The following is a 13,381-nucleotide window of genomic DNA, read 5'->3' as shown; positions in this document are numbered from 1 at the left end:
AATTAAAATTAACTCTCTTAAAATTTCATCATGTCTTACCACAAATGCCAAAACAATAAATACTTTATTTTTTTAGTTTTAAGATTTCAAACATTCCAGGTTTTTATCCCATCAATAGTCCACCTCCATGGTGTAATGGTTAGCTTATTTAGCTACCTTGCTGGAGGTCCCGGGTATGATTCCCAGGGAGGGTGAAAATAAATATTGGTGATTATACACTCTAATTTTTATTCAACATCATCCTGGACTGGTCCCTGAAGAGCAAGAAGGATCAACTCGCCTTCATGTTAGTTACGATCAAAATTACACTGCGCCAATACGACGCAGTGTTAAGATAAGGGTTGGAAGAATAGTTATTAGAACTCTTAAGTTAAATAGAAAAGTAGTTTTATTATTTTTCTACATATAATAAACTTGTCATGTTACTATAAAACTCCTCCCTTAAACGTGGGATTTTTTCCCGTTTGTAAGGGAATGGGTGAAATGTTTTTTTTTTATCGTACTAAATAACATGTTAGTGAATTTTTCGTATGCAAATTTGTCAATAAATAAATTTAAAAAATGGCTTTCGTAACGTAAGTAATGATGACCTGTTCCTAAACGCAATAATGAATATGGACCACGCACGCCATATTAAACTTTGCCATGTTCTTTTTTGACATGTTAACCAACAATATTACTAAATAAAAAAATGTCATCCTGTGAAAAAAAGTTTATGGTAAATTTGCAAATTAATTTCGAAACTGCATTTATTTTGACATTTTATTTATTTTTAATCACAAAAATATGTTTTACAGTATTATTTTTAAAAAAATCATCAGAATTTATAGCGATGATGTAAAATGCAAATATTTTACAAATGAGTATGTATGTAAGAACGTAATTAAAATAAGGAATTTTCATCACATTGACCATTACTACTACAACTACTACCATCACGCCGTTTCCCCGCAGGGGTAGGCAGAGAGGATAGAATGCCATTCTCTTCTGTCTTGACATAAACTCCTCGCTGCTTTCAAATTATCTAGTCATACATGCCATCCGATTACGCAGACTTTTGACACCACCAGGCACTCCTCAATATTTTTTCCCGGCACCAGATACTTATTGATTTGTAAAAAAGATTGAAAAGGGGTTTCAAATATTGTTGAGTGTTTTTTTTTTTCATTCATATTATTTTATAAATTGCATCGTATTATGTCGAGTCAAACTCAACATCCGAGATGGCGTAATACCATGTCGAGTCACACTCGACGTGCGAGTGTTAAGGATTAACATTACACTGTCCAATACTCGTATGGTATTTTGCACAGGGTACTTACTGCGTTATATGGATACAATATAAATCTTGTTTGTTGAGTACACGTAAGGATTACGTTTTACGTGTCAGTTTACGATATTATTCCATATTGAGGTTTCGAGAAAAACTTATGTTTATATCGTTCCGTCCAGAATCGAACCCGGAACTTATATAGAATCCAATTTCTCTATGACCACCACATTATACAGATGAAATTTGAGTAAATTAAAGTTTGTCTATAAAATTATGTACCCGGATTTATTGATAACGTATGGTTTTCTATGTCAGAACAACTGCTTAACAATTTTTTTTTACAGTTCACTGTAGGTTTTTTTGTTGTTGTTATTTTAGTAAGCTAGAGACATCTTAGCATCTTGCACAGAAAATGAATTGTCAGAAAAATATAGCGAGCAACGTAAAATCATCACTGTTAATCATGTTTATTTTTTGCAAGTGTCACGATTAACTCATACAAATTGTCTTACTTGTGTTATTCCTATTCCTTGGTTTTGGTAATGCGTTGACTTGGGAAATATTTTTTCTGGCATACCTGTCATTCTCGATGGTTTATCCAAACTTATCATCTCCAAGTCATTTCAACAAGGAAATTGTATTTTTCTTCCAAAGTTTCTTACAAATATTCAAACGCATCCATCAAGTACTATTAGTAAAAAGTCACGAAATATTCGGGAAATCTTAGGCTTAAATGCGCTGACTCCGTTTTTTTGTGACAACCGTTTGATAAACAGATATCCGGGTCTCGCTAATGAGAATGTCGTTCATTGCCTGAAAGCTACTATAAAATCGAAAAGTAAGTGAAGTAAAAGTATCCAAAAAAATATTTGACTTAATCTCTAGGGTTACGCAACACTTGACTTAAAATCATATTAGAAATTTTGCCTTTAATATCAACATATACGTTTAACTAAACATTAATAAGTTTAAAAAAATTGTTACTTACAGTATTTATTTTTAAGATGGTATTTTCATGTGCTCGTTGATAAATTAAAATATAATATTTCACAAAGTTGCCACTTTATACTTGAAAGCTTTCCTAAAGCAGGCTCTTTCTAAAGGATTAAACTTTCTCCGCACTTTTTGACTTTACCTAAAATCCTAAGAAATTTGTGCCGACAGTAAATTTAAGGATAAAGTGAATTTATATATAAAAAAAATACTCCTGGGAGACGAAACGTAGTGTTTTCAAAGATATTTTTTGAAACCTGAACTTTTTACTTACGAATGACATATTTGTATAATAACGTTTTAAAAAAACTGTAAAAAAAGACTTTATTATCATGGATTCAATTTGAGTTAAGTACTGCTTTAAAAAAAAACATTTATGCTATCAATATGTATATTTGTTCGCCATTCTGTTAAGTGTATCTCAACCTTTTTCCGTATATTATTGTTGAGTTTATTATTTCAAGTAAAATGTGCATAACTAAAATTATATTATTTATTGATTCGGCATTAACTTTGTGGAATAACATATTGATTTTTTAAATTAAACACTTTTAATAAACCACTTAATGAGTTTTATTTTTATACACGACTAGTTTCGAAAACTTACAGATGTTTTCATCTACAGGTGAAAATTAAAACTAACGAGCAAAAAATATTTAGGGGTATATATAGAGGTTGATAGGGTAATAAATAATGGAAATGGGGGGGGGGTTTAGGAACTTTTTTTTTTGTAAAAGGAAACAGATAATTTTAATGTTCGATTTTTTAAATAATACTGAAATAATACATATACGCGAACATACAACGTTCTAATGCTCCTTTATTAGCTACGACTTGGAACTAAGAATTTTTCTTTAAATAGTGTTTTTAGACAAAACTTATTTTTATGCCATCGCTTGATTAATAAAAAGAGATTTTCTTCCTTGGTTCGTGGTAAATAAAAACACTAGAGCATGGTCACTTTTTAAAATTAGGACTTTGTAACGATTATTTTAAATTATGAAAAATTCTTTAAATTCTCAAGTACAATATTCTTTAAGTTTTGTTAAGACTTCATTAAATAAATCTATAAATCTTCGTTTATATGTATTACATTTCGTTCAAAGAGAATGTCGATTTTAATTATTATAAATTTGAGAATAATTAAACGTTTCACTGAGAATCTGGCAACTCAATACCGTATCGAAGCCTTTACAGTCAGAAACATAAATTTACCAGTCTCAAAATGATAATATATGTAAAAGCTTGCTTGTCAATTTTATAATTGTAATTTATCAATTACATCCTTATAATAACGTGAAATTGTAACGTCATAGTTTGATTTGTATTGGTTAATTTAATATTTACGGTGTTCATACTTCAAGGCTCAAAGGGTAGATTTAAACTACCTATTATGTATTAATCGATATAACAGGTTACTTCTCTACATTCTATTCTGTATTACCCTCGCCAAATACCTACTGATGTTTAAACCGAAACCCTTTGGAGTATATTACAACTACCGAACAATTTCTTACTTGAACTTTGTTATTACTCTGGAGGTCGTAAATTTAACATGATAAACAATTTAATGGTAAAACCTTGTTATACACATGTCTGTTATTATAATATATGTATTTATGTTTTATTTAGGCATTCTGATTATCATAAAGTTAAAGTTTACACCAAATTTCAGAGTGAATGATGTTTTTTACCTTAAGTATTATATGATATTTTAAAGACTATATGAATGAATAAAAGGATGGGAATGAAAAGTGTCACTATGCACCGCAACACCCAATCCAAATTAATTTCATAATTTATTTTGTAGTTTTTGGGACTCGATATATACCCAACTACACCACGATAGTTGTCATAACGTCGTTCATTTAATAAGTACAATATGTTTTTTATAGGATTGATTGATTTGGTATTGTTAATCATCTCTAAAACTGTCAAAATTCTGAAATGACTCAGTAATTTAACGTACCGTTTTCTAGTATGTCGATCTTCTTACAGTATAAATCAGATTATTTGAAACAAAACTTTTTTTCGTGTTTTCAACGCCCTCTAAAATATGTTTTCGGGGTGTTCCTCGTATTATGGACCAGGACTGTTTTTTTCAGTGACTGAGATGATGAATAGCGAGAAGTATCACCCAATTCTACTGGAAAATATACTACCATAGATACAAAAACGAGGTTCAAATGGTAATGGAATATTTCAGCAGGATGTTAAATCCTGCCACAAAAAATCCACAAAAATTATGATTTTTTTCACACAAAAACTATGAACTGTGTTAGACTGGTCAAGAATTTTGCCAGACATAAACCGAATTGAAAATCTATCGGCAATTTGTAAGAAATTGTCAGACATAAACCTAATTGAAAATCTATCGGCTCTCCGAAATTGATTGCACTATGGTAGAAATGCTCATTTTGCCCATAATGCCCATAATTCAGGTATGGTTTCGAGACAAAAAAATGGCATCCACGTGCCAAAACCTTATACCATACTATATAATAGATGCCAAGAATAGTATAATCATTGATTGAGCCCAATTGAGATCATATTAAATATGAATTTGTGATATAACTAATAAACAAAAGACTTTACAAAACTTTTTACGAAAATACAACGAAAAGAGTTTTACAACATTTTGAGTGTGTCCAAATACTTGTTCACAAAATCTGGATTATCTCCAATTACTGGAGTTATTTTCATATTGTTTTTTGATATCTCATCAAAGATGAAGAAGAATATGGAAGTCTGGGCATTTACGGGGCTCACTCAAACCAGCCTATGACGGTCGTCAGCCCCGTAAATGCCCAGACTTCCATATTCTTCTTCATCTTTGATGAGATATCTAAAAATAATATGAAAAGAGTTTTTTTCAATTGATCTGTTCGATACTGTATGTTTACTTATAAGTAAAATTTCTTAGATTTCAGCATTTTAATGCATTAAAAAAAAAACATTTTGGTAAATGCCACTTTTTCTTAAAATCTATTGTAACACGAATTTCGGTGCGTTCCGCATCATTTTCAAACACCGTGTCATTTTAATATTTGAGATGCTTGAGCTTATAATTATGAAGTTGTGTGTAAACTCCCTTGTCTTTCTTAACGATTAGCGCGCCACTCTGATTACATTTTCCTTTAGTACCTACAACACAGTTTTGTGGGTTGTAAGGCAACGCTTTTTAGCTGAGATTCGTATCGCGAGGGATAACAACTTGATAAAGGTTACAATTATATTTCGTTCCCATAGAAATATCGTATTGAGATTGTTATTTCACACAGCAATGTGTGCTGGCAGCGACCCATGGGATTGCGTGTTGGGTTTGAGGAAATTGGTTAACATTAATTACGGATTATGGAATTCGTATGTACCATATATGTTACGATCACACTTGTTTTGACGTTTTATTACTTTTAAATTTTATGAATGGTACGAAGCGATTTTTTTTATGTTCCATCGTTTCGCGCTTTCACGTGGACGCTATTTTTAGAGCCATCTTGGTGCATTTGTCTACTACGTCACTCGGCTAACGCATCACCTGCACGGGTGAAGCGAGCGAGATGGTTTTCACCGCTGCCACCTGATCAAGCCTCCCCTCGCTAGGGCGGGAGGGCGGGAAAGGGCGGGGAAGGGCGGCACCGCGGCGCGGGCGCCCTCAGTTCCCTCCGCGGCGTCGCGGCGCGCAGGTGTCTCCCGTCAGTTGTTCCCTCGCTATCAGGCAGCGCGCACGCGAACTTCGCTACTATCATTTGACAATCGGTCGAGCTGAATAAATATTGAAAATACTTTCGCAAACTTTTACGAGATTTTTAAATCTCTAGAATAGCATCGAGTAAAGTTTGATTTTAATTATATTGTTATTTTTATTTGTTTTTTCAACTTTTTTAAAGTTTTTCGTGTTTACGTACTGTTGAACTGTTGATATCGATGTAAGATCATTCACTGTTGATTTTCAGTGAACAGGAGTCTGATATCGATGTGATGTGATGTAATCGCAGTGTTTTGCCGAGTCCACAGTCTGTCTGGTATGTCTGCGATGATTTATTTTAGTGTCGCGCGCCACGCGCTGTCCAGTCCGGTGCCGCGAGCTGCTCGCGGCGGCTCTCCGCGCTGGACTACCTTATGCTGGACTCGCGAGGATACACGTGGCTAGGGCCACAACTATGCACTTCATTCTCGGTGTCGACTTGACACGAATGCGCTATTTGTAGCTCTTAGATATGCAATCAAATCCCTAAAAAAAAATCAAGAAACATTTCATGTACACATTTTCTGTGTAATATAATTATAAAGTATTTTTTGGATACATTATAACGTCTTTAATACGTTGTGGAAGTTATAGAAAGCGTAATATCTTGCTTCTTTCATGTTTAGGGTACGTTTCTGATAGGTCCTTTGTTAATCTTAAGTTTCAGAAACCAAATAATAATTTTCCTTTAAGGTCTGCAAATTCTATTTCAATCGTCCTCGTATTAATTGACTTTACAAGTTTGGCTAAGTTAAGGTTCGTTTTATGGAGGCAAACGATAAATAATAAAATATTTCTCGGGTATTTTCCGACGAAGTACAAACCACTAACTCAAATGTTGGTTTGTATCCTTTTTCCCGTGTGCTCGAGGGCTGGAAATAATATTCCACCCCCAATATTACGGAATGGGTTCAATTTACTAGAGATGTTAGATGCATGTACGATGGATAGTTTACCCCGCCAGGGAACATAACCTTAGTTATGTTTTTACATAAACGTATGCGCTGTTCACTTTATATCTGTAATTTAAGAAACTTATTTAACCTATTTTATTCTCTTACTTCAAAAATCAAAAAAGATGGAAGTAAACCACGAAGTTTTAATTTATATTTTTGCAAATAAATATAATTGACATAAAATCCTATTTTCAACTCTCGATAATATTCTTAACGTAGTTTATTGTATTGTATTTTGGTCAACTGAAAGATATTGCTTTATAGCAATAAGCCCGCTAATATACGAATTTCCATAGAAAAAGTTTAATAAACGAGTAAATAAATATCCTGTTAACTCATTAGGGTCATAACATTCATCAAATACGATGTACCGCCATTTTCTCTAATCTTTTTTACTTGTTAATAACGCAGTTGATAACCTGAATTCAAGTACACCATTTCATTATTGTAGTTATTTTATTTTAACGATCAAAATTATTTATTTCAATCTATTGTCGACTGTCAATCATGGATCTTTTAGCGATTCAAGATTCCTTTACTTTATTATCTTTTCTCTCCCCCTAAGCTTTTTTTGACTTTTTAAGAACTCAATTCAGACGTTGAAAATTGTTTTTGAACGAGCTTTTTGTGGATTGACTCATAATAATTTGATCATTTTCAAGATAAAATTAAAGAAAAAGAGTATAGACTCAGATTTTCACGCTTGAATCGGCCATTAAATTTGATTACTCTTTCAGAGTAAATTGCATTTTCAGCGTTATTTAAATGTTAATATTAATTTAAAGTATGATGGATGGATTTCAAAGTGAAAATTTATTCCAGTTTCGCTCTTCTTTTAACACAACATTTTTCATTTGCTTAAAAATTAACATTTTTTGTCCTCGGTATTAATATTTTTCGTAAAGAGTAATTGTAGCATGTTTTTAAAAGCTTGCGTTTCCACAAACTCAGAAAATTAATTATTCAAATTAATTCATTATATTAAATTCTTAAAATTGTTTCAGCGCTGAATATTTGGAGGCTTGAGTTATAAATGGCGATAATAAAAAGCATAAACCTTACTATTACGCTACTAAAAAAATCCATTATCTTGTTTAAAGCACTTTATATAGTAGGTACATATCGCTCAAGTTATTTCGTTCCGATCACATTTTGTTGACCTTATTTGTAAATCAGTGTTATATTTTAACTGTTATCCTCATTAAACAAATATAAATAACTTCCGGTGACCTTTTTGTAATTTATTTATTTGATGCTTTATGTTTTTCACCTTGCATCAGAAGACAAAACAGATATCACCAAAATAAAAACTACTATCATTATTGAGGATTCCGTTTGGATTTAATTATTATGTTTACTTTTAGCTACTATTCTTATCTTGATCCTTTTCTTTATTTTCTTACACTTTGTTTTATAAATTTTGCTTTATTTTATTATCTCAAACATATTCTTATGGGGTAGAAATATTCTGATTTAAATTATTCTTATGCGAGTACGCAGACAAAATTTTAGCGACTTAAAAAATATAATATCATGCATTTTTTTATGTATAATGCTTAATACGGCAGAGTCTCCCAGGAGATAGCCCTTGAACCCGGGGTGTTATAAACTGAAACATATTTTGATTGAATTAAAGATATTTCGCATTATTGATTTATTACAAGACTGCGAACTCGGGATGTATGTAATATGGATCAAGAGCCGGTTTATCGCGTGATTTATAGAGTCTTTTATCCCCGATATTTGGTCTTATACGACACTTCCCCCATTGTTCCACAGCGTTTCATTACATTTTCTCGCTTCTAAGATGATACAATATTTTACGCTTGTGGTAACATATTATACACGTTTCACGGAATTGATAAACTTTCGGGAGCAGTTATTCAGTCTTGGCCATGTTTGAGGTAGTTCCACCCGATGCCGACGGTCGCGACTGCTTTGTTTACATCTCTGCAGTCTGCAGAGATGTGTAATTTAACTTAAACGGATTTTGAATTTCAAAGTATTTTCCTGATGGTTGGTTCTCTTAAAGACGAACTCCACAGTCTATGTTTGAGTTAGTTTGTTAAATGTGTTGCTCTCGCCAGGTGTCGACGTTTTAACTACAATTTAATAGGTACGTAGGAGTTTTATTCGTCTGTGTGAATGTATTTTATGAAACGATGGATCTTATGAAACATTTTCTTTACATAAAACACTCAACATACCAATGATAAAGGATTAAATATGTTAATTTTTTTAATCCACTTTTAAACATATTGTAACGGCTAACACGTGACGTCACGTTTTACAAAGCATTTGATACGAAGATATTATGCTCCTAATATTTTTTTTAAAAACAAACATTGGATTTGATTCGTATGTTTGTCATATTTTTCTCTGAATGATAAAGAATCAAGTGATTTTTTTTTGGGTAATATATCCAAAATTAATCAAGGTTATTGGATTGAATTCTTATTTTATTTAAATAAATACAATGATGTATGTATATTGTGACGCGTTTCGTCTTATAAAGACATTATCAAACTCATTTCATAATGTCTTTGTTCAAACTCATTTCATAAAATTTAATAATGTCTTAATAAGACAAAACGCGTCACAATATACAAACATCATTGTATATATTTAAATAAAAGTAGATTTCAATCCAATAACCTTGTTTAATTTTGGATATATTTCTTAAAAAAAATTAAATGTAATTCTATCAACTCTCTGCTGTTACAATAAATCATCTGATGTTAATTAGACTCCACAAATTTCCATTTGAGGTTGACTTTCCGTTCAATATCGTTTACTTACCCTGTACGTGTAAATAATCACCGAAATGTCTCGGTGACTTGTCTTTTATTTTCCCGGGGTATAAAGCACATATCACATATGGTGCGTCGATTGAAGGAAACTAGATTATCCATTTATTGGCTGCTTAGATTGGCACAATGCGGCCGCTCGATGTTTACTTTAGATCGTTTATTCCGCGATCCATCCACTCGTACCTTCGCACTGCGTCATCCCGAGGCGCCCTTTGATCGTTTGCCGATCCGGGAAATATTTCTTCTTGATGACGACCGGTAGGATCCGTACAAACTAACCATTTGTTTTTGTTGCAGATTCCGTTCGAATCGTATCGGGAGTCTCTTTTTTCGCGTTTTTCTGTAGGCTCTTGCGCACATTTTTCTTAAAGTTACTATTACTTCTCAAATATATAGGTACATACTTAAATATGAAGATTCGAATATGATTAAATCTGAATTGATCTATTAGTTTTTTATATAAAGATTAAGATAGTTATCAAATGTTATTATATTTTAATAATGTATTATTTCCAATCATAAACTTTTTCAATAAACCTATTAGTTTTTATAGAAAAATGTTTGCACGACAAAGTGGTGTGGTATTCTATGCTCTCTGTTGCAATGTTTAGTTATTTCGTTACTTAAAATAAAGAATAAATAAATAAATAAGAAATAAGATGATGAGACAAAATAAATGATTTTTTTCCTGCAGTAATAATTTTTAATTATGAAAAATACTATTTGTTTTTAATTTTATTTAATTTATTCACTATTTTTTTCATACGTCTTCTCTTCAATCAATATACTTTTGACTACACATTTACATATTTGAAAAGTATTTTTACTCTTCTTTTAATAAAATGTCAACAAGTATCGACAAACTCTTTTGCGGTCCTTCTCAATAGGTTTTAGAGGGTCTTTATGTATTTCTCTATATCTTAATTAAACTTATCTTGGCGTCTTTTTATATTAGACAAAGTGTTTTAATTAAACGTAATTGTTCATATTATGTTTTCATATTGTTTCTACGTATTGTTTTTGCAAGCGTATCTCGTTTTAAAATTTAATGATCATAGTTCCTGAAAACAAACACCTGCTTAGCATTATAATAAATAATACGGAACAGAAAATAATAATGTTAAAATTTGTATCGAAAACAGTTTCTGCAGTATCGCATGTTATTTCTTTAGTTTTGATATCATGTCGCAGAATACATTATTGATATATTGTGGGAATCAACACCTGTTTGCGAAGCTTTCAACCGTGGGATAAGCTTTTAAAACTTGAAAAGTTGTGACCGTCTTTGGTTGATTTTTTCAAAACTTTCTCTTACATCATATTGCCTTTAAAACTTTTTTTATAAAAAAATCCTACCTTTGTTAAGAATTTTAACTTTATTTCGTAACTAAAAATATGGTGAACACTGTATGTATTACATGTACTGGATTTTTTTTCATCGGAAAATTAACTTCACAAGGCCAAGCAATTTCATAAATAATCAAATAATTATCTAGATTTAAAAAACTCGTTAGATTTATTTATATTTACTTTTATTCTTAGGATCAACTGCAGTAACTCAATATCCTTAATTTTAATGTACATTATTTTATACTCACTGGATACTGCATCCTAATGATGCAGTGTTACCTTGATCATTCATCGGATGAATGTCAAAGGATTGATTGTGCACTTCAGATAAATCCTAGGGTTTTACCTGAAGGGAAGAAAACCTGATATGAGAAGAAAAAAACATTTCTGAAGCCACACTTAGAGTAGGCAATCAATTTGATTTTTTTGTTAATTTTGGATTGAGGATCAATCTTTAAATCACGCTTTGTAAATAAAAAAAATGGTTAAGATTTATCAATTTCAATACAAGCTTATACTTAACATTGATCATGGTTGTACGAATATATGTTGTTCCTTGTTTTACTTTATATATGCGTTCAAATTAATTATTTAAAATTTAATTCATTTTAAATTTTACTATTATATATTGCAGAAATATTTTATAAACAAATGGCCTAACGTCTTGTTTAAAGCACAAAAAAATCATTAACATAAGTAAATGTTATTATTGAATACTTTACGTCAATTCAACGCACAATTAACATGAATTCTTGGTCAGATTTCGCTGTAAATAGTTTGATACCCAATTTGGTTGTTGCTTTGTAAGTCTAGGGATAAAAATACCTCGTTTTTAATCTGGAAAAAAGTCTCAGGCTTCGTCAAGGAAGGTCATACCGAGTGCGGAATTCATACCAATGAGATTCCCCCCCGAGATCATTCGTAAAGGAGAAATTAACTTCTTCCAGAGAATCAAAAGAGAACAGTGATATGGCAAAGAGAGCGGTCTCTGACGATGTTTCTTATGTTTACGTGAGCCAACTTCATTTTTTTTTGTTTTGTCTGCCCGCATCGTTCGGAAGTTTTGATAAGAAAAAGTATCCAACCGACACAAAGCTCAAATAGTTTCGTTACTCAAAAGTCAATATGGGATTCTATTTCGTAAGCTTTCACTTTCGTGAAACAAAAGTTTTATTTTAAAGGCATCGCAAAGTAGTATTTTCATAGATATTTTAGCATGAAATCTTCACGTTTGAATGACGTATGTACTCGTATAAAATGAGATTCGAGATTCCCCTATCTGCATCCCAGTGGTGCATAGGACAATGCATCGCATTGGCGCGATGTTTATTCGATCGTGATTACTCGAATGTAGGGTAATCAGTTAAATGCTCAAAAATAATTGATTTACGGGTAGAATATATTTGATTAAATGCAGATAACCATGTGAAAGAACAAATATATGTCACGGATTTGATTGCTTGGTCTGAATATTTTTTTCTTTTGATCATCGAATTTAGTTGAATTTTCAAGTACACCTTTTATACGTTCATCATACTGTACTTTATGGCATTTTTACTAAAGCAAGAACGCCTATAAACTCTTTGTGATAAAACATAACATTTTCAATCGTTTCTATGTTACCCCAGAGGTGTCGTAAATTGCTAGAGCACGTCAGTTAAATAATTTATTCGCGGAGCTTCATACATTTTATTTACTTTATGAAAACGTACTTAAAAAGCCGTATATTCGTCTTATTACATTTCATACTTTATAATGTGTGGTATAGAATACATGTACATACAGTACGATTGTTTTTCTTGATTCATAATAAAAATCATGCATTTCAGCTAGTAAAAAACTATAGATTGTTTTTTGTGTTCGCCCAAATTACCATTAATTTTATCTTAAATGGAAACTTCAAAGCTCAGGTCATTTAAAAAATTGTTTCTATCGACATAACGAAAACGATAATATTTTTACTTTTAAATTATCCCTTTAAAAAATAAAAATTAAATGAAGATGTTTTTTCTATTCGATATATTTGAAACGGTTAAATATACGATTTCGATATTCGGTGATCACGTGTATGCTGACAAAAACTAAATATTAAAAGTTTTTAGCTGAAATTCGTTAAAAATATCAATTACCACAATTTGTCAAGTGAGCGATGTATTTAACGTTTAAAATACGGAGGAATGTATTTATCGTTACATGGTTTTTTAACTCAAAGTAGATAAAAATAACTTTCGCGTATGTACTTTTATATCTG

General features: G+C 31.4%; 1 protein-coding gene across 1 annotated transcript in view; it reads left to right on the top strand.

Moving 5' to 3' along the window:
• The first annotated feature begins 5,941 nt into the window (after positions 1–5,941).
• Positions 5,942–13,381, top strand: part of LOC148313543 (pseudouridylate synthase RPUSD2-like) — a 181,125-nt gene continuing 173,685 nt past the window's right edge. Inside the window, exon 1 of the mRNA XM_088261618.1 lies at positions 5,942–6,098. The gene's annotated coding sequence lies outside the window, so the exon portion shown is untranslated. The remainder of the gene's footprint in view (positions 6,099–13,381) is intronic.

The sequence above is a fragment of the Brachycentrus maculatus genome, unplaced genomic scaffold (genome assembly GCF_059751285.1).
Source record: "Brachycentrus maculatus isolate JH-2025_06_01 unplaced genomic scaffold, ASM5975128v1 h1tg000010l, whole genome shotgun sequence".
Classification (NCBI taxonomy): domain Eukaryota; kingdom Metazoa; phylum Arthropoda; class Insecta; order Trichoptera; family Brachycentridae; genus Brachycentrus; species Brachycentrus maculatus.
Note: the sequence above shows the minus strand (reverse complement) of the source record. Positions and strands in the feature narration are given on the sequence as shown.